Genomic DNA, 23,371 nt, shown 5'->3' on the forward strand with positions numbered 1-23,371 from the left:
GAAACCCCGGTGTTAATCTCTAACCGGATTAACCACCACCCTACGAGTGAGAACTGCTAACCGGTCCAACCCCCGGTTCACCAGCGGCGACCTAGATCCTAACAGCTCCTATTGAAGAAAATGTGATAATAACCCCTGTTGCGAGAATAGAGGTCGTTCAAGAGAAATTGGCCAAGGATACTCAGCTAGAAACTGCCAGAACTGAGGGGGAACCTTCTAAAGATAAGGTCGATGAAGAAGAAAGTTCCTCATCTGAGGAGGAACAAGATCAGCAAGCAACTTTTGTGATGCCCTGTCTATTTCCCAACACCATTGTGGGAAATGTTCACGAAAACATCAATATTCTTATTCACTACTCTGGAAATCTGCTTGAGAGATTTTAGAGAGCAGAAGAAGAAATTGAAGAAGAAGAGCGAGACAAAACTACTAAGAATGCCAAAATGAATCAACCGGAGCAATCCTTGCAGGTTCATACAAACTTTGATCCAATTCAAAGCATGGCAGCGGAATCCGAAGAAATCTCGTCTCATGAAGAGTCATCTTCCGGAGGAAACAAAGTGTTAAAATCTATGAGGACTATGCTCTCATTGATTCAGAAGACCATGTCTCAGGCCATGATCTCAAAGGAAGAAGAAAGAGAGAGCTTCAACAAGATTTTCACGGTTCTCACTAAGCTGGATAACACTTTGAAGAAGAACACATATGAGACTCATATCGCAAATGTAAACTTCTCGAAGTTTGAAAAGCAACTTGTCAATCGTCAAACCGAGTTCTTTGATATTGAAAGGCAATTCAATGATGAACGCCACAAGGAAACCATGGAAGAATTTAGTCTGGTGAAGAATCAGATGGTAGAAATTCAGGGTTGCATGAGTAGAAATGACAATGAACGACAAGAGTTTGCTGACTCCATTGCAAGGAAGTTTCAAGAAAAGGAGGATGCAAAGGCCAATGCTGAAGGTGCTCAACCTCGACCAGCTCAAGGTGAGTCAAGCAGAAGAAACGATGGTGTGTCAACTAGCACAAGATCCAGGCGAGCTCCAAGCACTGATAACAATCCTAGGCCAACCAAGAGAGGTGGAGGTCGAAGCGGTGGTGAGCGTGGAGGTCGAAGTGGTGGTGGTCGAAGTAGGCTATTCAATGTTGATCAAGGTGGACATGCCAGCGGTGGTGAACGCGGTGGAAGATCAAATGCAGGCGGTAGTGGTAGTCGCGGCTATCCTCCTTTCTTCAACATGCTTCTTGGTCAAGAAATGAGTCCAACCGACCCTCGAGTTAAAAGGGAAGAACATTGATATCTTCTCTTTTACTTTATTTAACTCTACTGAACAATTCTCTTTGATGGTTTTTGAATATTGGTTTTGGATGAATGATGTAAGTGAACAAGGTTTTTGTTTATTTATATGATGAATGCATGTTTTGATATATATATGCAGGTTTGCAATTTCTTCATCAAAAAGGGGAAATTGTTGGGTCAAATTATTTTGACTAAATGTTGAAATAATTTAACCACTGAAATTTTGATGATGAAATAACTTTTGAGTTTTAATACAGATGTATTGAAACAATATTTCATAAGACTTGAATCTAATGAGGGTCATTAGACCGTTTTTGGCATTCAACAGAATTAGACGTACAGTATAACTCATCAAAGTTAGACGTGTAGTCTAATGAATGTAAAGAATTAGACGCAAGTCTAATGAATACATAGAATTAGACGTAAGTCTAATATGTTTGCAATTAGACGGGTAGTCTAATTGATATTCGGAATTAGACGTACAGTCTAACTCATCGGAGTTAGACGTGTAGTCTAATATATTTGTAATTAGACGGGTAGTCTAATTTATGCGGAATTAGACGTGCAGTCTAACTCAGTGGAGTTAGACGTGCAGTCTAACTTAGTGGAGTTAGACGTGCAGTCTAATAGAATGTGATGTCTAACTCCTTTAGACAAGTCTGAGGTAGAACCGGAATTAGATGTGCAGTCTAATGGTTATTGGATAATTAAACGTGGAGTCTAATTAATGAAAGTTAGACGCGCGTCTAACTCCTTCAGACAAGTATGAGGTAGAACCGGAATTAGACGTGCGGTCTAACTCAGTAGAGTTAGACGTGCAGTTTAATGGTTATTGGTTAATTAGACGTGGAGTCTAATTAATGAAAGTTAGACGTGCGTCTAACTCCTTCAGACAAGTCTGAGGTAGAACCGGAATTAGACGTGCAGTCTAACTCAGTGGAGTTAGACGTGCAGTCTAATGATTACTGAATAATTAGACGCGTACTCTAATTAGTGAAAGTTAGACGTGCGTCTAACTCCTTTAGACAAGTCTGAGGTAGAACCGGAATTAGACTTGCAGTCTAACTCAGTGGAGTTAAACGTGCAGTCTAATGGTTATTGTAATTAGACGCGAGTCTAATTCTATCAGACCATGCGGTCTAATAGACGTTTTTCTATTAGAAGGAGATGACTTATTTCATTAAACTGATTTTCACAATCCATCTAACTGAAATACGTCTAATGCTCAGTTTAAGCAGTATGCTTGAATCTAGCATTTCTCCTACCCACATGCTATAGCTGTACCCTACTCCTGCTCCACTTTCTAGTGAAGATTAGTACAACAGCTATATGCATCCAATCAAGGAATTCCACGTAAGAGAATTTTCCTCACATTACTTGTATTGCATGTACATCCCTGATGGAATATTCGGTGCACTACCAGTGATGTACGGCCACGATCCTTGTGCTCAGAACGTGTTGTGTACAATGGAGGCTTTCCAATGGAAGAGTGCCACGTATCATTCTTGAAGATTCGACCATTAGCTCCTGCTCAGTATTTAACATATCTCAAGGACAACGGACGAAGCAGTGACTTGAGCCTTACATAACGAACAAGCAATCTGATTCTGCAGAGAGAGAAACTACTCAATCATCTTGCTTACTGAACTCATATTGTGAAGCTTCTTTCTGATTGTACTATGTGTGAATCGAGAGAGAGAGCTAGAATCAAAACACCTTTAGCTGAGTGATATTCTTAATCTTGTAATTGAACAGAAAGTGTTATGTTCAATAGTAAGCTAAGTGTGTGTATTATAGTGAATCCTTCCGGTGGTTGGAAGAAGGGGTGACGTAGGAGAGTTTCTCCGAACATCCATAAACAAACTGCTATGTTCTTCATTTCTGTCATCTTTTCATATTTCATCTTGTACTTCAAACCCAAGTAAACAATTTCGCTTTGAATCCGTTTCAAGTGTTTACACAAGTTTGCGTAGAATAGAAAGCGAATTAAATCCCTAACAGGATTTCTTTCAAACAGTTTTTCATAAGCCTTCATCCTTAGCCAGACTCCGTCTCTATCGATAAAGTCGATCCTATCAAAAGGGATGAAGTTTGTAGTAAATGGAACCTACAGCATGTCTTATACTTTTCTTCATCTAAATTAGTTAGTTGTTTTGTGAAATAAATTATGCAAATGTCTCTACGTGCAAACTGCTAAAGTACAAAAAAAAACGACACTATTTTCCCCCCGGTCAGCGGCGTAGACGTTAGAGAAGAAAAATGGTAAAAAAAAATTATGACCATTTCTCGATTTGTGCATGTCATCCTTGCACAGGGGGCATGCTAATCTTCTCTGTATCGTTCCAATTTTATTTATGTGGGATAAATAGTCTTCTCTCGCTCCCCTTCTCAAGAAGAATTTAGTTTTGAGTTAGAGGATCTATGTGGGATAATTTATAAAAATGAGTGGACAGCTGCTATTTCTTGTGGTCGAGTACTAGAGTGTTTTTGAAAGAAGGAATGCTTGTATATAGAGAAATAGGCTCCTTCAATGTATGCCCTCGATTTTTAGTGTTTAGTTTTGAGGGAATATTGAAGTTATGTGATAAAATGAATGGGGAGGTACCCCTTATGTGGTATTGATAAGGTGTCCAAGTGAGGAGCTAGGTTATAAAATCTACCCGGGCTGAATTGTTTTCATAATACCTACCCGACTAGAACGATAATAATCCGAAGCAAATAAAAAAGTATACGTAGTCTACAGTCGTTAATTCTAATCTACGCGCGGCGAGCGATGGGCGGCGTGCGCGGGAGAACTCAATAGCGACGATATTTCCCCCCGTCGTTATTGCCATTCGCATACAAAAAGAATGAGTTCAATAAAATTATTTATTTAAAAATATCAAATTCTTGAAAATGTTAATGAATTATTATGTTTTTTAAATAAACAAGAAAAAAAACATTTGGTTCAATAATGACAATAACAAAAAGTGTCGTCCCACATTGCTAGATGAATTGAAAATGGGATTCTAAAATTTTTATAAGAGAGGAGATAGTGATCATAGAAAATTACAAAGCCACGCACTGGACACAAAGCGAACTATTCTTTCGCCTTTTACTAAAGAATACTGTGTGTTCTTTCCAATACGTGGCATACGCCTATTTTTGTTGGGTCCTCTAATCGGAGGCACCCTACAATTGAGTTTAAGTTTCGACATTTTCTTATCTATGAGTGTTTAATTCATGCCATTGATGAATGTGTTATTTGAATTATTCCCTTTGAATTTTAATCCTTCAAAATTATCTTCCTTCAAAAGAACCGCGCAGATAAATTCTTTACATCGTAGTGTATTCTGTTCAAAAATAGATTCTCACGTCTTAATTTTTCCATGATTGACAAGGGACCTTATATTCTCTCACCCTCGCACTCGAGATGACCCGACCCGTTAGTTAGAGGTGCAAATAAAAAAAAGGGATGAAGTTTGTAGTAAATGGAACCTACAACATGTCTTTTATTTTTCTTCATCTAAATTAGTTAGTTGTTTTGTGAAATAATTTCTGCAAATGTCACTACGTCAAAACTGCTAAAGTACAAAAAAAACGACACTATTTTCCCCCCGGTCGGCAGCGTAGACGTTAGAGAAGAAAAATGGTAAAAAACAATTTGGACCATTTCTCGATTTGTGCGTGTCATCCTTGTGCAGGGGCCATGCTAATCTTCTCTGTATCGTTCCAATTTTATCGGATGTCCCCGAAGGGACATAGTCTTCTCTCGCTCCCCTTCTCAAGAAGAATTTATTTTTGAGTTAGAGGATCGATGTGGGATAATTTATAGAAATGAGTGGACAGGTGCTATTTCTCGCGGTCGAGTACTAGAGTGTTTTTGAAGGAAGGAATGCTTGTATATAGAGAAATAGGCTCCTTCAATGTATGCCCTCGATTTTTAGTGTTTAGTTTTGAGGGAATATTGAAGTTATGTGAGAAAATGAATGGGGAGATACCCCTTATGTGGTTTTGATAAGGTGTCCAAGGGAGGAGCTAGGATATAAAATCTACTCGGGCTGAATTGTTTTCATAATACCTACTCGACTAGAATGATAATAATCCGAAGCAAATAAAAAAGTATACGTAGTCTACAGTCGCTAATTCTCATCTACGAGCGGCGAGCGACGGGCGGCGTGCGTGGGAGAACTCAATAGCGATGGTATTTCCCCCCGTCGTTATTGCCATTCGCATACAAAAAGAATGAGTTCAATAAAATTATTTATTTAAAAATATCAAATTCTTGAAAATGTTAATGAATTATTATGTTTTTTAAATAAACAAGAAAAGAAAACATTTGGTTCAATAATGACAATAACAAAAAGTGTCGTCCCACATTGCTAGATGATTTGAAAATGAGATTCTAAAATTTTTATAAGAGAGGAGTTGGTGATCATAGGAAATTACAAAGCCACGCACTGGACACAAAGCGAACTATTCTTTCGCCTTTTACTAAAGAATACCGTGTGTTCTTTCCAATACGTGGCATACGCCTATTTTTGTTGGGTCTTCTAATCGGAGGCACCCTACAATTGAGTTTAAGCTTCGACATTTTCTTATCTATGAGTGTTTAATTCATACCATTGATGAATGTGTTATTTGAATTATTCCCTTTGAATTTTAATCCTTCAAAATTACCTTCCTTCAAAAGAACCGCGCAGATAAATTCTTTACATCGTAGTGTATTCTGTTCAAAAATAGATTCTCACGTCTTAATTTTTCCATGATTGACAAGGGACCTTATATTCTCTCACCCTCGCACTCGAGATGACCCGACCCGTTAGTTAGAGGTGCAAATAAAAAAAAGGGATGAAGTTTGTAGTAAATGGAACCTACAACATGTCTTTTATTTTTCTTCATCTAAATTAGTTAGTTGTTTTGTGAAATAATTTCTGCAAATGTCACTACGTCAAAACTGCTAAAGTACAAAAAAACGACACTATTTTCCCCCTGGTCGGCAGCGTAGACGTTAGAGAAGAAAAATGGTAAAAAAAAATTGGACCATTTCTCGATTTGTGCGTGTCATCCTTGCGCAAGGGCCATGCTAATCTTCTCTGTATCGTTCCAATTTTATCGGATGTCCCCGAAGGGACATAGTCTTCTCTCGCTCCCCTTCTCAAGAAGAATTTATTTTTGAGTTAGAGGATCGATGTGGGATAATTTATAGAAATGAGTGGACAGGTGCTATTTCTCGCGGTCGAGTACTAGAGTGGTTTTGAAGGAAGGAATGCTTGTATATAGAGAAATAGGCTCCTTCAATGTATGCCCTCGATTTTTAGTGTTTAGTTTTGAGGGAATATTGAAGTTATGTGAGAAAATGAATGGGGAGATACCCCTTATGTGGTATTGATAAGGTGTCCAAGGGAGGAGCTAGGATATAAAATCTACTCGGGCTGAATTGTTTTCATAATACCTACCCGACTAGAATGATAATAATCCGAAGCAAATAAAAAAGTATACGTAGTCTACAGTCGCTAATTCTCATCTACGAGCGGCGAGCGACGGGCGGCGTGCGCGGGAGAACTCAATAGCGACGATATTTCCCCCCGTCGTTATTTCCATTCGCATACAAAAAGGATGAGTTCAATAAAATTATTTATTTAAAAATATCAAATTCTTGAAAATGTTAATGAATTATTATGTTTTTTAAATAAACAAGAAAAGAAAACATTTGGTTCAATAATGACAATAACAAAAAGTGTCGTCCCACATTGCTAGATGATTTGAAAATGAGATTCTAAAATTTTTATAAGAGAGGAGTTGGTGATCATAGGATATTACAAAGCCACGCATTGGACACAAAGCGAACTATTCTTTCGCCTTTTACTAAAGAATACCGTGTGTTCTTTCCAATACGTGGCATACGCCTATTTTTGTTGGGTCCTCTAATCAGAGGCACCCTACAATTGAGTTTAAGCTTCGACATTTTCTTATCTATGATTGTTTAATTCATACCATTGATGAATGTGTTATTTGAATTATTCCCTTTGAATTTTAATTCTTCAAAATTATCTTCCTTCAAAAGAACCGCGCAGATAAATTCTTTACATCGTAGTGTATTCTATTCAAAAATAGATTCTCACGTCTTAATTTTTCCATGTTTGACAAGGGACCTTATATTCTCTCACCCTCGCACTCGAGATGACCCGACCCGTTAGTTCGAGGTGCAAATAAAAAAAAGGGATGAAGTTTGTAGTAAATGGAACCTACAACATGTCTTTTATTTTTCTTCATCTAAATTAGTTAGTTGTTTTGTGAAATAAATTCTGCAAATGTCACTACGTGCAAACTGCTAAAGTACAAAAAAAACGACACTATTTTCCCCCCGGTCGGCGGCGTAGACGTTAGAGAAGAAAAATGGTAAAAAAAAATTTGGACCATTTCTCGATTTGTGCATGTCATCCTTGCGCAGAGGCCATGCTAATCTTCTCTGTATCGTTCCAATTTTATCGGATGTCCCCGATGGGACATAGTCTTCTCTCGCTCCCCTTTTCAAGAAGAATTTATTTTTGAGTTAGAGGATCAATGGGGGATAATTTATAGAAATGAGTGGACATGTGATATTTCTTGCGGTTGAGTACTAGAGTGTTTTTGAAGGAAGGAATGCTTGTATATAGAGAAATAGGCTCCTTCAATGTATGCCCTCGATTTTTAGTGTTTAGTTTTGAGGGAATATTGAAGTTATGTGAGAAAATGAATGGGGAGGTACCCCTTATGTGGTATTGATAAGGTGTCCAAGGGAGGAGTTAGGATATAAAATCTACCCGGGCTGAATTGTTTTCATAATACCTGTTGTAGTTGTTTTTTAGTGCAAGATGGATTGTGTCTAGCATGCTCACATAATGTCTTCCACATCTAATCAATCATGGTTGATTTTTTAACACCTTTGAAATGAGACGCTATTATATTACTGTATATAACACTGGTGGATATTGCTATAATTTTATATTTCTACTTATACATATTATGTACAGAGTATACCGTACTACAACTATGTACATGTATATAAATGTGTTTATTTAATTATTATTTATATTCATAAATTTAGTTTAAATTCATGAATGAATTAGGTTTAGTAATATTCAGGAAGTATTTAATTTATTTAAATCTATGCATTTATAATTTATTTAAATTCATGCATTTATAATTTAATTAAATTCAGGAATTTATTTAATTTATTAAAATTCATGAATGTCTCTATTAATTTATCGATTAATTAATAAATTATTAATTTATTGATTAATTAATATTTCGATTTATTAATAGTTTTTTCCGGTCTCAAGTTTTAATATATATATATATTTATTTATTTATTTATTTATTTGATCAAATAAACTAAAAAAAAATTAACACATTTTTTTATTAGAACCCATTCATGTTAACCAATCATTTAGCTATTTGATCCATAATGAAAGTTAGAACACTAATCTTTTGTAGTATTCTTCGAATAGATTTATTAATTATATGAATAATTTATATTTCAAATTTTCTAAACTTAATTTTTAGGTTAAGTCGGTTAAATACAAAAAATATCAAACAGTAACAAAAAATCTAAATATTTTCAACAATTTAAACTTTAAACATAATCAGCTAAATAAATATAAAACCTTTTAGGAGTATTTTTGACTTAGACTGTGGTGAACAATGATTTATTCAGGAGTATTTTGTAGTCTATTTTTGGGTTAAAGGCATCACAATATATTTACTTATAATTTAGAAATCTTTTAAAAATATAGATTTTACAAATTTTTAGGTGTCTTTCTTACTCAAGATAATTTGGTTGGTCATATGATGGATGACACCTTATTTGGTAACAATAAATTGACTTGTTACATGTATATTTCTTAGAATTTCAATGCACACAATAACACCAAAGAGGCCATTGTAGAGAAAACCAAACCAAAACCAAATTAAATTATGACAACTAAATATAACATAGAACTAACCTTACAACCCTGCAAAGGCCAACTTGCAAATTGTATATCAAATCTACCTCGAATCCATTATCTAATACAGAACAAAATGAGCCTCTAGGATTGCAACCAACATAGCTATTAAGAGAGATAAAAAAGTTTCGGAAAATACTCAAGGAATTGTATTTATTTAAGTAACAATTTGCATATTTATGTTTGCCTCTTTTGGATTCACTCCTAACCAAAGCAAGTATGGATGTTTCATAGTTATATGGTATCATACCAATAATGCATACAGAAAAGATACAAAATTGGTAACATGGACTTTTTTTCTTTTAGAAATTTAAACACATTTTTGGCATTGACCCATCATGATCATCATCCCAGAGTATCCAATCCAATCCAATCTATCTTCTATTTTGCTGATGGAGCGGAGAAAGAGGGATATGTGTACTCTTCTCTCTTTATATTTTGAAGAACTTATGATTCAGATCTCAAGAACAATATCTGTAAAATAGGAAATGAGGTCAATTTGATTCAAAAATTTTAATCCATATAATCAAATTCGAGTGTGTATTCTTAAACATTCGATTACACTTTTAGGTATAAACTCTCAGGTTTTTTATCACCAATGTTTGCGTTACTCAAAACGACATTCCCTTTCTCACCAATATTTGTATTACTCAAGCCAACATTCTCGTTTCCGTCTCATCTATCAATGTTCACGCACTCACATATAATAATTAGTTCTTTTAGAGAGATTCGAACCCAAGTATTTAGTATGAAATGTTAACATTTTAACCGATAAACCACTTATTATTATTGAAATAATTTTATAATTTTTTGTATAACATTTTTTTTTTGGTAGGTTATATATATTGTAAATTAGATTTTGAATAATTATATAAATTATCTACAGGGTCTAATATTATTTACTATTATATACTTATTTGAAAAAATAAAAATATTAAAAAAAAGCAAACTAACCAATTCATTCAAATTTTTATATATAATGATTTTGATTATTTAATAACCAAATTCGAATGTGCATTCTTAAACATTCTTGGGCATGATCTGAAGCCCTTAATCACCCTCCGTAGACGAATCCTTAGGCTTTATCTTCAAAGTTTGATTTACTCTAAGCCAACATTCTCTCAATGGACAAACTTTTAGGTTTTTATCATTAATGTTTGCATTACTTAAGCCAACATTTCCTCCATTAACGAACTCTCTTATTTTTTTCACCAATATTTGCATTACTTAAGCTAACATTATTATATAAATTATTTACTGAGATCTAATATTACTTATTATTATTTATATGTATTTGAAAAAAATAAAAATATTAAAAAAATCAACTAACCAATATAATTAAGTTTTTATATCTATAATAATTTTGATTATTTAATAACCAAATTTGATGGTGCATTCTTAAACATTTTTGGGCATGATCTTAACCCCAAAATCACCCTCTGTAGACGAATTCTTAGACTTTCTCTCTAATGTTTGTTTAACTATAAGCTAGACTTTCTCTCTAATGTTTGTTTAACTCTAAGCTGACATTCCTTCCATAGACGCACTCTTAGGTTTTGTCACCAATGTTTGCATTACTCACCTATAATAATTACTTCTTTTGGATGGATTCGAACCTTAATCACTCGTATGAAATGTTAATACTTATGATTGTTAAAATAATTTAATAATTTTGTATATGAATATATATTTTTTAAGTTAAATTTTGAATAACTATATAAATTATATAAATTTTTCATACACATAAAAAAAAAAATTATATCTCTTAAACTAATATTAAATAAAATCTTTCTATTAATAATGATATAACATTATATATAATAAAAATTATTAAATTTATTATTCTAAATTTTTTTAATATATTATATAAATATATTAATAAAATTAATTTTTATTTTTTTCCTCATTTATATATATATATATATATATATATATATATATTAATCTTTATAATATTAAAAAAATTGTGTTTTATATTTATATATATTTATTCGTAAGGAAATATATATATATATATATATATATATATAGAAATGATTAGGTAAAGAATTTTGTGAGGAAATTTGGTAAGAGAAAAACTTGGCATGTCATTCTCTCACCAAATTCCCTCACTAAATTTCCTCTCTCTATCACTCCTCATATATATATAATATATAAGTAAACAAAATTTAATTAAGAGATATTAGAAGAGAGAATTGATGAAGTCGAATATTATGGTGTTTGACTTTAAGCGTTTTATATATATAATTATTTATTTGTGTTTTTGTTTATGTTTTATTTTTGTCTTTGAATTTTAAAAGGATATTATTTAATGTAAGTTTTATTCACATTTTGATAACATATATCTCATGTTTATATGTTTATAGGTGACAAGATTATTAAATATTAGTCATGTGCCAAATAAGGTAAATAAAAAATTAATAATTCAAAGACTTAGTCAATTATCATTATTTTACATGTACCAAAAATGTCAATATTGTTGAGAGGGGACAAAACTTTTTAACATCGACATTAATCTTTAGCAACATGAATAATAATTTTTGTCATGGACTTCCGATGGTTATAAACTTATAATTATGTCAAACATACTTATATAAGTGTTGAGTAATAAATAATATTTGTGAACACTATTATAGCACGATTTACTACATATTTATTTTAAATATATATAATATAATTAAATACGATACCTATTACTTTGTATAAATATAGAAATAAAATAATAACTTTAAACATATTAATTTTAAAGTTTTTTAAATTTAAATTTAAAATAAATAAAATATAACATATCCTTATATATATATATATATATATATATATATATATATATATAACAATACTTTTATTTTAAAAAAAAAATCTATAGATTTTGAAAGAGTTGACTATAATAAAAAAATTAGAATGAAGATTAATTAAAAAAATTAGAAATAATTAATAAATAATTATTTTTAAAATTTTATGTCACGTTATTGATGTTTAATATAGGTATACAATATACTTTAATTATATATTTATATTTTTTTAGTAAATCAACTTTGATAAAATTATTATTTATTTTAAAATATAAAAATCTTAAATAAAATATAATATAATATAATCTTTCTCAAAATATCTAAGTTTAAAAAAAATATCTGATGCAAAGCTTTTTAAAATCATTAATTTTAAATATAATATTTAATAATAATATATAAATAAAAGAATTTTAGTTCTTATTTATTTATCACTAAAGTGTAATATATTGTTTTAAAGCTTAATTAACTATAAATATTTTTTAAATGTAAAATACAAATATTAACTTTCGAAAACATTATATTTAAATTATTAACAAATATTTTTTTAACAAAAAAAAACATGACAACGGTTTATACGAAATAAGGATAATAATATAAATATTTTATACTAAATAACTATACCAGACTTATAACGTAATACATAATAATTATCAAACTAAAAATAATATAATTATTATTATTATTTAAGATAAAACTTTGAGAGTGTTAAAAATTAACTTTTAAAAATAAGTACTTTTGTGTAAAGTATATTAGTTATGAGTGTAAACAGATTTTATAATAATATTTACTAGTGCAAAGACAAATATTATTGATAAAATTATCAAATAAATTAATTTATATTTAATATTTAGTTATTTTATATGAACCATCGTGAACATTGACTATAACAAATATATTTAATTAAAATTTAGAATATAAAAAAAAAATTGATCATAATTAATTATAATATAACCAATATTTTGATTTTCAATTAATACTAAAATAATTACTGTATTTATTTTTTATAAGTTTTGAGAGAACGAATTATAATAAAATATAATATAAAAGTAAACTGTAAAAAATATTTTAAAATTTTTAAAGTGAAATACATAAATAAAATATAAAAATTTGTAAAAACATTTGTCTGTTTTAATTATTATGTTCTAATCTAAGATTAAAGTATGTTTTAGTTCATAAATAATTTTAAATTTTAAATTTTACAATGGTTTCTAAATAACTTTAGATATCAATTATTTCTTAATTAATTTATTTGTAACTTTCAGTAAATATTTCCAAATACATATATTTATAAAACAATTAAATTAAATTATTTAATATAATTTTTATACTATTTTTTCGTTATATATTAAAATTAAAATAATGTATCTAATAAAAATAAGAAAAGGTTATGCTGAAAATTAAATAGGTTGCACAAAAATTACTTATAAATATAAAATTATTTTAAATATATATTATTAGAGTAATATATGATATTTACTAATTATATACAAATATTGACTTATCTTATTTTATATTATTTTTAATTTTCGTTTATTTATTATGAAAGAATGATATGTGTGGTTTTTAAATTAATCAAATACTTGTTAAAAAAATAAAATATATAATCTAACAGTTCACCTACTTAAATTTTATTTTATTAAAATTAAATTTTATTTTATTTTTTTTATTATTATGGGCAGAACTAGATAACACAAAATACTAAAAAATTATAAGTGCAATAACTAATTTTAGTCATAATGAAATATGATATACTTATCTGGTATGAAAGTACAAGTTATAATCACTTTCATAATAATAACTTCAATGCAATCTAAATTTAAGTTGATAATCCAATATTTGAAATAATTTTTTTATTTGAGCTATTTTTAATAATTTGTTGTTAACATATTTATATATATATATAATTTTAATAAAATAATATATTAATTAAAAATATCTAATTCTTAAAAATATTAATGAATTATCATGTTCTGTAAATAAAAGAAGAAAAAAATACATAAATAAAATATAAAAATTTGTAAAAACATTTTTTTATTTTAATTACTATGTACTAATCTAAGATTAAAGTATGTTAAAATTATATCATTTATTTATTAATTAGTTAAATTTGTACTATTTAGGTGAGTTTAAGGCTGGATGTGAAGAATAAAGGAAACCAATATTAGGGTTTCTTTAAAAATATTTTCTCATTCTATTTATGTATAATATATGTATAAAATATACTTCATTCCCTAAATAACTTTAGATATCAATTATTTCTTAACTAATTTATTTATAACCCTTAGTAAATATTTCTAAATACATATATTTATAAAATAATTAAATTAAATTATTTAATATAATTTTTATACTATTTTTTCGTTATATATTAAAATTAAAATAATATATTTAATAAAATAAACAAAAAGTTGTGCCGAAAATTAAACAGGTTGCATGAAAATTATTTATAAATATTAAATTATTTTAAATATATATTATTAGAATAATATTTGATATTTAGTAATTATATACCAATATTCACAAAGCTTATTTTATATTAGTTTTAATTTTCACTTATTTATTTATTTATTATTAAAGTATGATATGTGCCTTTTAAATTAACCCAAATACTTGTTAAACAAATAAAATATACAATCTAAAAGTTCACTTACTTTAATTTGATTTTTATTTTAATTACTTATAAAGGAAAACTTTTATTTTGTATCATAGACAGTACTTATAACACAAAATGATGATTATAAGTGCATTCACAACTGAGTATAGCACATTGGATAACAATTATTTTGTGGCCTAGCTTTGATCTTCCTTAAATAAATAAATATTAATTAAATTTAATATTTAAAAATTATAAATATTTTTAAGCTAAACTTGAATTAAACTTGAAATAAATTTTAGATAAAACATATAATATAGTATATAATTTGGAACTAAAAAATTTAGTTTTCACAAGGAAATTTATAAATATTAGAGATAACAATATATTTTGAAATTTAACATATGCTGACACAATTTATTTTTATTTTTTTAAAAAAATAAAATATATTTATTCAATATATATTTATTATATATATTATATAATAATTTATAATAGTGCTTACATTATATTTAATCAAAAATTGAAAAAATTGAAAATGAGATGTTTGATCCATATAAATTATCATGTCACCAGAATCTTAATCGCCTTTGAATCCAAATGATAGGCCATAATTTTTAAATTTATATAAATATTAATATTTAAATAATTAAAAAATTAGAAAAAAAATTTAAATTTAATAAATAAAAAATTATATATATCTTAAATTATATATAAAAATATAATATAAGTATTAATGCATTTTAATCCTTAAAACATTTTATTATATAATATTTCAAACTTATATATATTAAGGAATAATTTATTACTATAGCTCAAATTAAAAAAAAATTGAATCCCTATTTTGACTCCATCTAACAATGTTTTTTATTTATTATTATTATTATTGAGCCTAATGTTAACACGCGGCATTCTTTAATAAAAGGAAAAGAATAATTCGTTTTATGTTCTGTGATTGGTTTCGTAATTTCCTATAATCACCCGCTCTTCTCTTATAACAATATTGGAATCCTATTTTCACAATATTGGAATCCTATTTTCACTTAATCTAGTAAGGATACAATTTATTTTTATTTAGTTGAGCTATGATTTCTTTCCTCTTCTCATTTAAATTTAAGATAATTCATTTATACTTTCAAGAATATTTTAATATTTTTAAATATATTATTTTATCAAAGTTATATATATATTAATGTTAACAACAACACACAAGTTGATATTATCAACTAATATTCATGGAAATAAGAACTTATTGTGATTTTGAAAAGAAAATAAATTCAAATCTTACATTATTGGGATCTTAATAAGTATAATGTGTGATTTAATTATTTCTAAATAAATTAAACATTGGGTTATATGTGTGAGTAAGAAGCATATTAATAAGAATGGTTTTAGGTGACGTGACTAGAAAAAAGGAATGGGCAGTAGTGTGTGAAGTTTTATTATTTTTTGTTTTATTTTTTATTTATAATAAAAACTTTATATATAATTATAAGTAGACTTATTATTCAAAATATTATATATGTTAAATAAAGTCTTGAGAATTACTATAATTATTATTTTAAAGATTACTATGATTACTATAAATATGTTGTTAAAAATATACAACTTACAGTGTGTAATTTTAACATTATTAAGAGTTGAGAGACTAATTTATATTTTTTTATTATTAATTATTTTGTTTGTTTGGTTATTCATAAATTTCTATATTATTTAAACAAAAAATTTAATTTTTTTTAGAAATAATTATATTCCTAAAATCATATTATTTTGTATTGTTAAATATTTATGTATATTATAAATTTATTTGGAAAATATAATAATGATAAATTGATGTAAATTATAATTTTTTTTAATTGTTATTTGAGGCTTGAATTTAGATTGTTTTATTATATGAGACTCGAACTTTAAATTGTGTCATATAAGAGTCGAACTATCAAAATAATAGTCATTTGACGTTTTCTCAAATGAACACATATCTTATTTTAACGTATCATCGTCGTCTTTTTAATTAATTAGTCATATTTTTAAATAAATAATATTTAAAGACGTATTAGAAGTATTTTTTAAAATTGAGTATTGTTTTTGAGATTTACGCATTTTAATTTGTTAAAGTTAATTTTAGTAATTACTAAAAAAAAAAAAAAATATGTAATTTAAGAAAAAAAATGAGAAATTTTAAATAGAGAGATTTTATATTTATTTTTCAAATAACATTAAAATTGTGTATTGTCTAACAATTTAAACATATTGTATTTTAAATTGAGTATTTTTTTGAAAAATACGTGTTCTAGTCAATCGAATACGGTTTTAATGCCTTAAGAAATGTGTAATATGTGAAATATATTAAAAATTGAAAAACAAAATTGTTATTTCATTTGTTCAAACATGATAAATTAATTAAGAAAATAAAACTATTATATTTTAAAGTAAGAAAACAAATATTTATTCGTTTGTGAGAAACCTTAAATGGCTAAAATTATGATAGTTGGAGTTTATATGGCACAATTCAAAGTTCGAGCCCTATTTAGTAAAAATGTCCCAAATTCGAAAATCAAATAATAATTTGCCAATTATAATTTAACCGATATTATTATTATTATTATTTGTAACCATATATATTCTTTTATTGTTTTAATATAAATTTTTATAAAAAAAAATAATTTTCAATTATTTTATCTTTTCTCTTACTAAACAAAAACCATAAAAAAAATTAAAATCATTTTCTCTAAACCTCTTAATATTTTTTTTAGTCTCGTTTTCTTTTTATCACACATATTTTGTTAGTGTTACGTTTGTTTTGTTTACTTCGGTAACTTGTTTATATATATCAAGTTTTTTGTCTTAATACTCTCAATTGTTGATAGGTTTGCTAAGAAGACAAAATTATTAGATTTTAAATTACTATATATTTTTCATTACTAACCTTTGGTTATTGATAATTGTAATTTCATTTAAAATATTTGATATAGATGTTTTCAAAACTGTTTCATTAGTTTGTTCGATTTGCTTTTCTTCAAACAAACGCTCATTATTTAATAACTCAAATAGATCGTCTTTGAAATGACTCTCAACGAATTGTTTGATTGTTGATTCTATTTTGAGAATTTTTTTATACAATTTGACATTTATATCATTATGATAATTTATAATATTATTTTGTATTATTTAATAATTAATTTTTATATTAACTCTTTATTAAATTTAATAAGAATTAATTATTTATAAAAAAATATCTGAAATCATAAATTTTATTTTTCTATCAATTAGCTAAAAATAAGTTGTTATTCATTAGTTCTTCGCTAAGATTATTAGTCTGGGTGTACAAACTCATCGGTCCTGGGTTAGCTTTAGGTTAGGTCTGAGGTAAGGGAATCATCGGTGTTAGGTTAAAGAATCATCGGTCATAGGTTAGGGAATCCTTGATTAGGGTCAAGATTCCTCGATCCTAGGTTTAGACATATCAGTCCTAGATTAGACCTCTCGGTCCTTGATATACAAATCCTCGATTGAACCTATCGGTCATAGCTCAAGAACATCGGTCGGACCTCTCAGTCCCAGCTTAAGAACATTGGTCAGATCTTGTTACCCCTATCTAATTTCTCGCTTGGACCTCTCGGTCCTAGGTTTGAATTTTTCGGTCTTAGGTCTCGGTCTGGACCGATGATTGTCGATCGAACTTCTTGGTCTTTGGTTGGACCTCTTGGTCCTCGAGAACACCAAAGTTACAGATTTTGTTATTTTGATTTAAGCTTGGATTATTTGATCCAAGGGTTTGGGTAGCTCACAAAGCCCCCATAAAATGTTGATCATCATTTAAAGGTATCAATCAGTCTGGATGATGATGAGATCGTTCAAAACAGTTTGTGATAAAAAAAAATCAAATTTTTGATTTTAAAGCTATCTTTAGGAAAAATGAGTTATCCAATAGATTTTTTATATCTCATATACTTGATTGGTACCAAAACAAGAACACTAGTTGTTCGTTTTGATCAAATCAAGAACTCAAAAATTTTGATTATTTTGTAAATTTTAATTTTGATCAAACATGATCGGGATGGATCAAACATGATCCAAACAATTGTCCAACATAATTACAATCATGTTGGGATGCTTTTTGGGTTGTGATTCAAGAAAATTAGCCTAAGAACAGCAAATGCGGTTTTTTTTAATTCAAATTTGTATATATCAGTGTTAGGTTGATTGATTGTTTCTAACATATCCAAAAAGTTTATAAATGATTATATGATTGATTTCTAATCATAAAACACCATAAACATCAAGCATACAAATTTATGCAATTTGAAATATAAAAAATTTCAAATTCAAACTGTAAATATGAATTAGAGAGTGATTGTAACTTTACCAAAAAATGGCGAACACTCCTAGATCCTTAGGGAAGCTTTTGGGATGTTCAGTTCCAAATTTTAAGCTTTAAATAGAAAATTCGAAATTCGAAAGCTTGAAGCTTTAATGTCAGATTTTTATTTTCTTCGATTTGAAAGTATAGAGTGGATCTCTTGCTTTCGGAATGACTTGGGGGAGTATTCGAAAATTTTGATCTTTTTAAATACACAAAATATTAAAATAAATATGTCAAATATTTTACTAATTTTTTTTCTTCATATTTTAAGGTTAAATAAATAATTTTGGAGATGAAATGTAACTCATTTCATCTTAAATTATTTATTTTAATTTCTTAATTTTTTCTAAAATTATTTTAAGATAAACGAGTACAACATTTATCTCAAATCTTTTTTTTTATTTTGACCATTTTCCTTACTTAATTAGGTTTTAATTATCATAATAATTAGTTTTAATTAATTTTTTAATTGGATTTTGGGGTTAATTATCTTGATTTTATTTATTCAAAAATAAATTAAAATAATTATTTTAATTTTATAAATTAGTGTGTAAAATTTTAGTGCTTATAAAAATATTTCAAAATAATTGCATTTCTCTAATATATTCTCACATTTGTGAATATTATTTTGTTTGTTTTGATTTGTGATTTTTTTTTCATCTCTTACAAATATTTCAATGTTTAATTATTATTTGCATCACTAAATTAGATGAATTTGAAAAGATAGAAATTATGTCAAATTCCAACTAAAGCTTATTTTAACCATAAAAAGGTTACAAAATAAGAAATTAACTTGTATTGTTTTTTTTTTTAACAGGAGAAAAGATGTAGAAAAGATGGAGTTCAAAAGGAATTCAAATAAGTGAATGTGAACAACTTTAAAGATGTAAAGTAAACTATTAATGAAACTCATCCCAAAACATCTTGAATTTTTCTTAGGGTTAGTTAGATCATACAAGCATAACCGGTATCTCACTCATGTACACAAAAGTGAAGCATCATTCTATTATTTGTAATTTATTTTTGTAAATGTGATACTTTCTTAGTGGATACAAACAATAGGATCGAACAAACTGAATCTTAGTTAAGGTAATAAAACTGTAATGAAATTAGATTCAGTTCAACTTGTTAGCTATCAAAACACATTTAATAATTTGAAACTCTTGTTTGGAAATACTTGGATCTAGATTTGGACCCAAAAAAATATCATAAAGTTTTTGGTTTTTTTTTTTTTGTTAAATATCTCATCTCTATTTGAAATAGCTCATTGAATTGATCCACATTGGACTTCATGGATTGTTGAAGACATTTATAGACAGTTGTAAAAAAATCAAATAAGGATGTCATATTTTTAGGAAAACATATGAACTAATCACTATATAATTTTTGAGTTTGCTTAAGATATTATCTAAAGTAATAATTAATTCATTATCGAAATAGATGGACCTGAAGTAATAGATATTATTTTACTTTGTAATAACCGAATTCGTATCCTAAAAATAGTGAAGTCTTTGACCGATCAACATAGGCATAACAGGTTCAGAATTGAACTTGATTCTAAAATAAATATATTATTTTACTTTGTCAATTTTATAAATGTACTGAAATAATTAATTATATTTGGCTTCACAACTTATACAAATTTCCGAATAAATTATTAATTATATATGACTTCATAAATTATTTTACATCAATGAAGTCTTTTTATATATTACTTCCTAGTTTAGATTTTTACTTAAGAAAAATTTCAAATATAAGAATAATATAACAAAATATACAAATGTATTTTCAATTCTAACTTGTATAAAACAAAATAAAGTTTAACCAACAAATAAAATTCAAAAATTCAAATTTAAATATTTTTCATAAATATTTAAACATAAAAAAAAAATATATATTATATTTCAATGAACATAACGTTATGCAACCACATCAGAGTAAACAAATTCGTTACATTCATTTCTAACTTTATCTTATTGAGATTGGTTATAAACTTGTAATAATGGTGTTTAATTGATCTTGCAAACTAAAATTTAAAAAATATAATGCATTATTTTAATTCTAGTTCATGCTTAACAATTCTAAAAAATTGTGAGCTGAAGTAAATATTTCATAAAGAATAAATTATACATTCTTCTCCAATTCTAGATTTTCATCCAAAACAATATTTTTCATGTAACGCAATACACAATATCAATATTCAACACAACAACTTTATTTTAGATTAACCTAACAAAATTGAAAAGATACTACAATTACTCACAATCCAAATAATAAAAACTATAAAATATCTACAGTAACAATTCATACCATTAATTGTTTAAAACCTGATCTTTTTGGGATACCCCTTGAGGTATTGTACATCTTCACCCCACTAGATTGTAAAAAAATAAAAGTTATGTTTAAAATCCACTATGATGTAAAGGATTATCTAATACTAACTTGGTGACAATAGTTTTCCGAGCATCGTCTCGATTCATATTACTCATGGAGTCCAATAAGTATACCATGCTCTTTTTCTCATTTATGATAGTCGGGATCCAATGATAATAATAATTGATTAGTATGTAGTAGGATCAAAATATAATTAAAATCTTATCCAGTGTTGTAAGAGAATCAGATGATATCTTTAATTTTTTCGATGCTTTCAAGTGAACAATAATATGTTTTGACAATTTACTGTCATTTTCACACACTCAGCAAGAAGATATGTCGCCATGATCCACAAATGAGACATTCATTTACATTTTCTTTCTTCAAGAATTTGTAAAGGTAATTACACTCAAATAATAAAAAGAGTAATGATAGGGAACGGAAAAAAATGACAAGAAAATCTAGGGAAATGATGTGTCATTTCTGAGTGGTTTGAAAATTTAATAAGAGAGAGAATTTTCAGATTTTCAAATCACTTAGGAAATGACACATCATCCTAGACTTTTTTATCATTTTTTTCCGCTCTCTATCATTACTCTAATAAAAAAAACTTAGTTAGAGAAACTCTTAACTAAGCATTAACTAAGCACCAAGAATAACAGTGCTAACATAACACAAATACATCAATCTCACTAATTTCTCGAGTAATAATACTTTATTTAAAAAATTATAACATAATGTACACCAAAATTTGTCTCGCACATATCTCTTTTATCTCCATACATTCTAATATATCATTTCTTAGCAAACATACACTTTTTTTTGTACTTCCAAACATGTCTTCATCAAAGTATACATGTATGATCTCTTCTTCTGCCATCAATCTAACAACGTACTATTAGATATACTTGCATGTCATTAGTAATATTTTTTCAATTTCCTTGAACTTGTCACGCTGACAAGGAACAACCGAAAGAGAAAAATGTTAAATTTTCTCACTCTTTTATAATATTTTATGAGTATTCTTTACTTAATCATGCAAAATATAAACTATTTCAAACTTTTTTTGAAAAAGTATTATGATGAAAATTTATAGTAACTCTAAATTAAATCATTACCTTTTTAGTTGGTAAATTGTCAACTCTTTAGGCCAACCAATCATTGTTCAGAATTAATTGGGATTGGAAGCTCTGATCCTTCATCTACGACAACATCCACAGATACTTCAAGAAGTTCCCCTTCCTAAGTGGAACATGATGAATCATAATATTTGGTCCTCCTTGAGATACAATTGTGACATATAACCATGTTTTTCCGTTGTAAAAAAAAGAATCAATTAGACGTAAAATTTAGAAATATAGAACCTCCATCTTTGAAGTGTCGTATGCGTAAACCTCCACGTCGTCTTCTAATTTTAGCTCTTTCATGTTTGAAGACTTCTGCGATATCGGAGGCTCATTCGATCATTGATGACTGGCATAACTTGAGCAAGTTGAGCCAAAACTTCTCTACTTCAGCCATCAAATTCTTAGTCTCCTCAAATATTTCCTTTAAGTTGTCAGTAAAACCTTTGGGGCCGATTCCCTTTCCTTTTTGGAGTTTTAAAATAGATTTGGTGTTTTACAAATTCTCTTAACACCTCTAACAATTTCACAGTGTTCTTCGGTTCCTAATGCATTTGTTAACACATCATTCATTCCACAAGATTTGAACTCCCATTTAACCTTATTTTCTAACCACTCATCCTACAATTAGAGATATAATAAATCAATTTACAAATCATTTATCTAAATAATATAGAGATTATAATAAATTAAATACTTATAATTTTTTCAGCAACTTCTACTTTTTCCATATTTGTTATATTGTCAAATTTATCTTCATGGGCTTTACGTCAAAGTATTGATTTATCAATTTCTTCATTGTTAAGAATTATTTTTTTTCTCTTCAATTTCAAAATTAATAGGTTTACATACATGAATTACT

At 27.6% G+C, this 23,371-nt stretch overlaps 7 non-coding genes across 7 annotated transcripts; 3 read left to right on the forward strand and 4 right to left on the reverse strand.

Annotated features, from left to right (window-relative positions):
• Nucleotides 1-3,565: 3,565 nt before the first annotated feature.
• On the reverse strand, nt 3,566-3,665 carry LOC124944233. Its single transcript, XR_007099874.1, has one exon. It is a non-coding gene; the product is annotated as a U6 spliceosomal RNA (small nuclear RNA).
• Nucleotides 3,666-4,351: 686 nt separating this feature from the next.
• LOC124944223 lies at nt 4,352-4,466 on the forward strand. The gene has a single exon (XR_007099864.1). It is a non-coding gene; the product is annotated as a U5 spliceosomal RNA (small nuclear RNA).
• Nucleotides 4,467-4,934: 468 nt separating this feature from the next.
• On the reverse strand, nt 4,935-5,037 carry LOC124944229. Its single transcript, XR_007099870.1, has one exon. It is a non-coding gene; the product is annotated as a U6 spliceosomal RNA (small nuclear RNA).
• A 690-nt stretch (nt 5,038-5,727) lies between these two features.
• Nucleotides 5,728-5,842, forward strand: LOC124944222. Its single transcript, XR_007099863.1, has one exon. It is a non-coding gene; the product is annotated as a U5 spliceosomal RNA (small nuclear RNA).
• A 466-nt stretch (nt 5,843-6,308) lies between these two features.
• Nucleotides 6,309-6,411, reverse strand: LOC124944230. The gene has a single exon (XR_007099871.1). It is a non-coding gene; the product is annotated as a U6 spliceosomal RNA (small nuclear RNA).
• A 690-nt stretch (nt 6,412-7,101) lies between these two features.
• LOC124944219 lies at nt 7,102-7,216 on the forward strand. The gene has a single exon (XR_007099862.1). It is a non-coding gene; the product is annotated as a U5 spliceosomal RNA (small nuclear RNA).
• A 468-nt stretch (nt 7,217-7,684) lies between these two features.
• LOC124944231 lies at nt 7,685-7,787 on the reverse strand. Its single transcript, XR_007099872.1, has one exon. It is a non-coding gene; the product is annotated as a U6 spliceosomal RNA (small nuclear RNA).
• Nucleotides 7,788-23,371: the final 15,584 nt, after the last annotated feature.

The sequence above is a fragment of the Impatiens glandulifera genome, chromosome 6 (assembly GCF_907164915.1).
Source record: "Impatiens glandulifera chromosome 6, dImpGla2.1, whole genome shotgun sequence".
Lineage (NCBI taxonomy): Eukaryota > Viridiplantae > Streptophyta > Magnoliopsida > Ericales > Balsaminaceae > Impatiens > Impatiens glandulifera.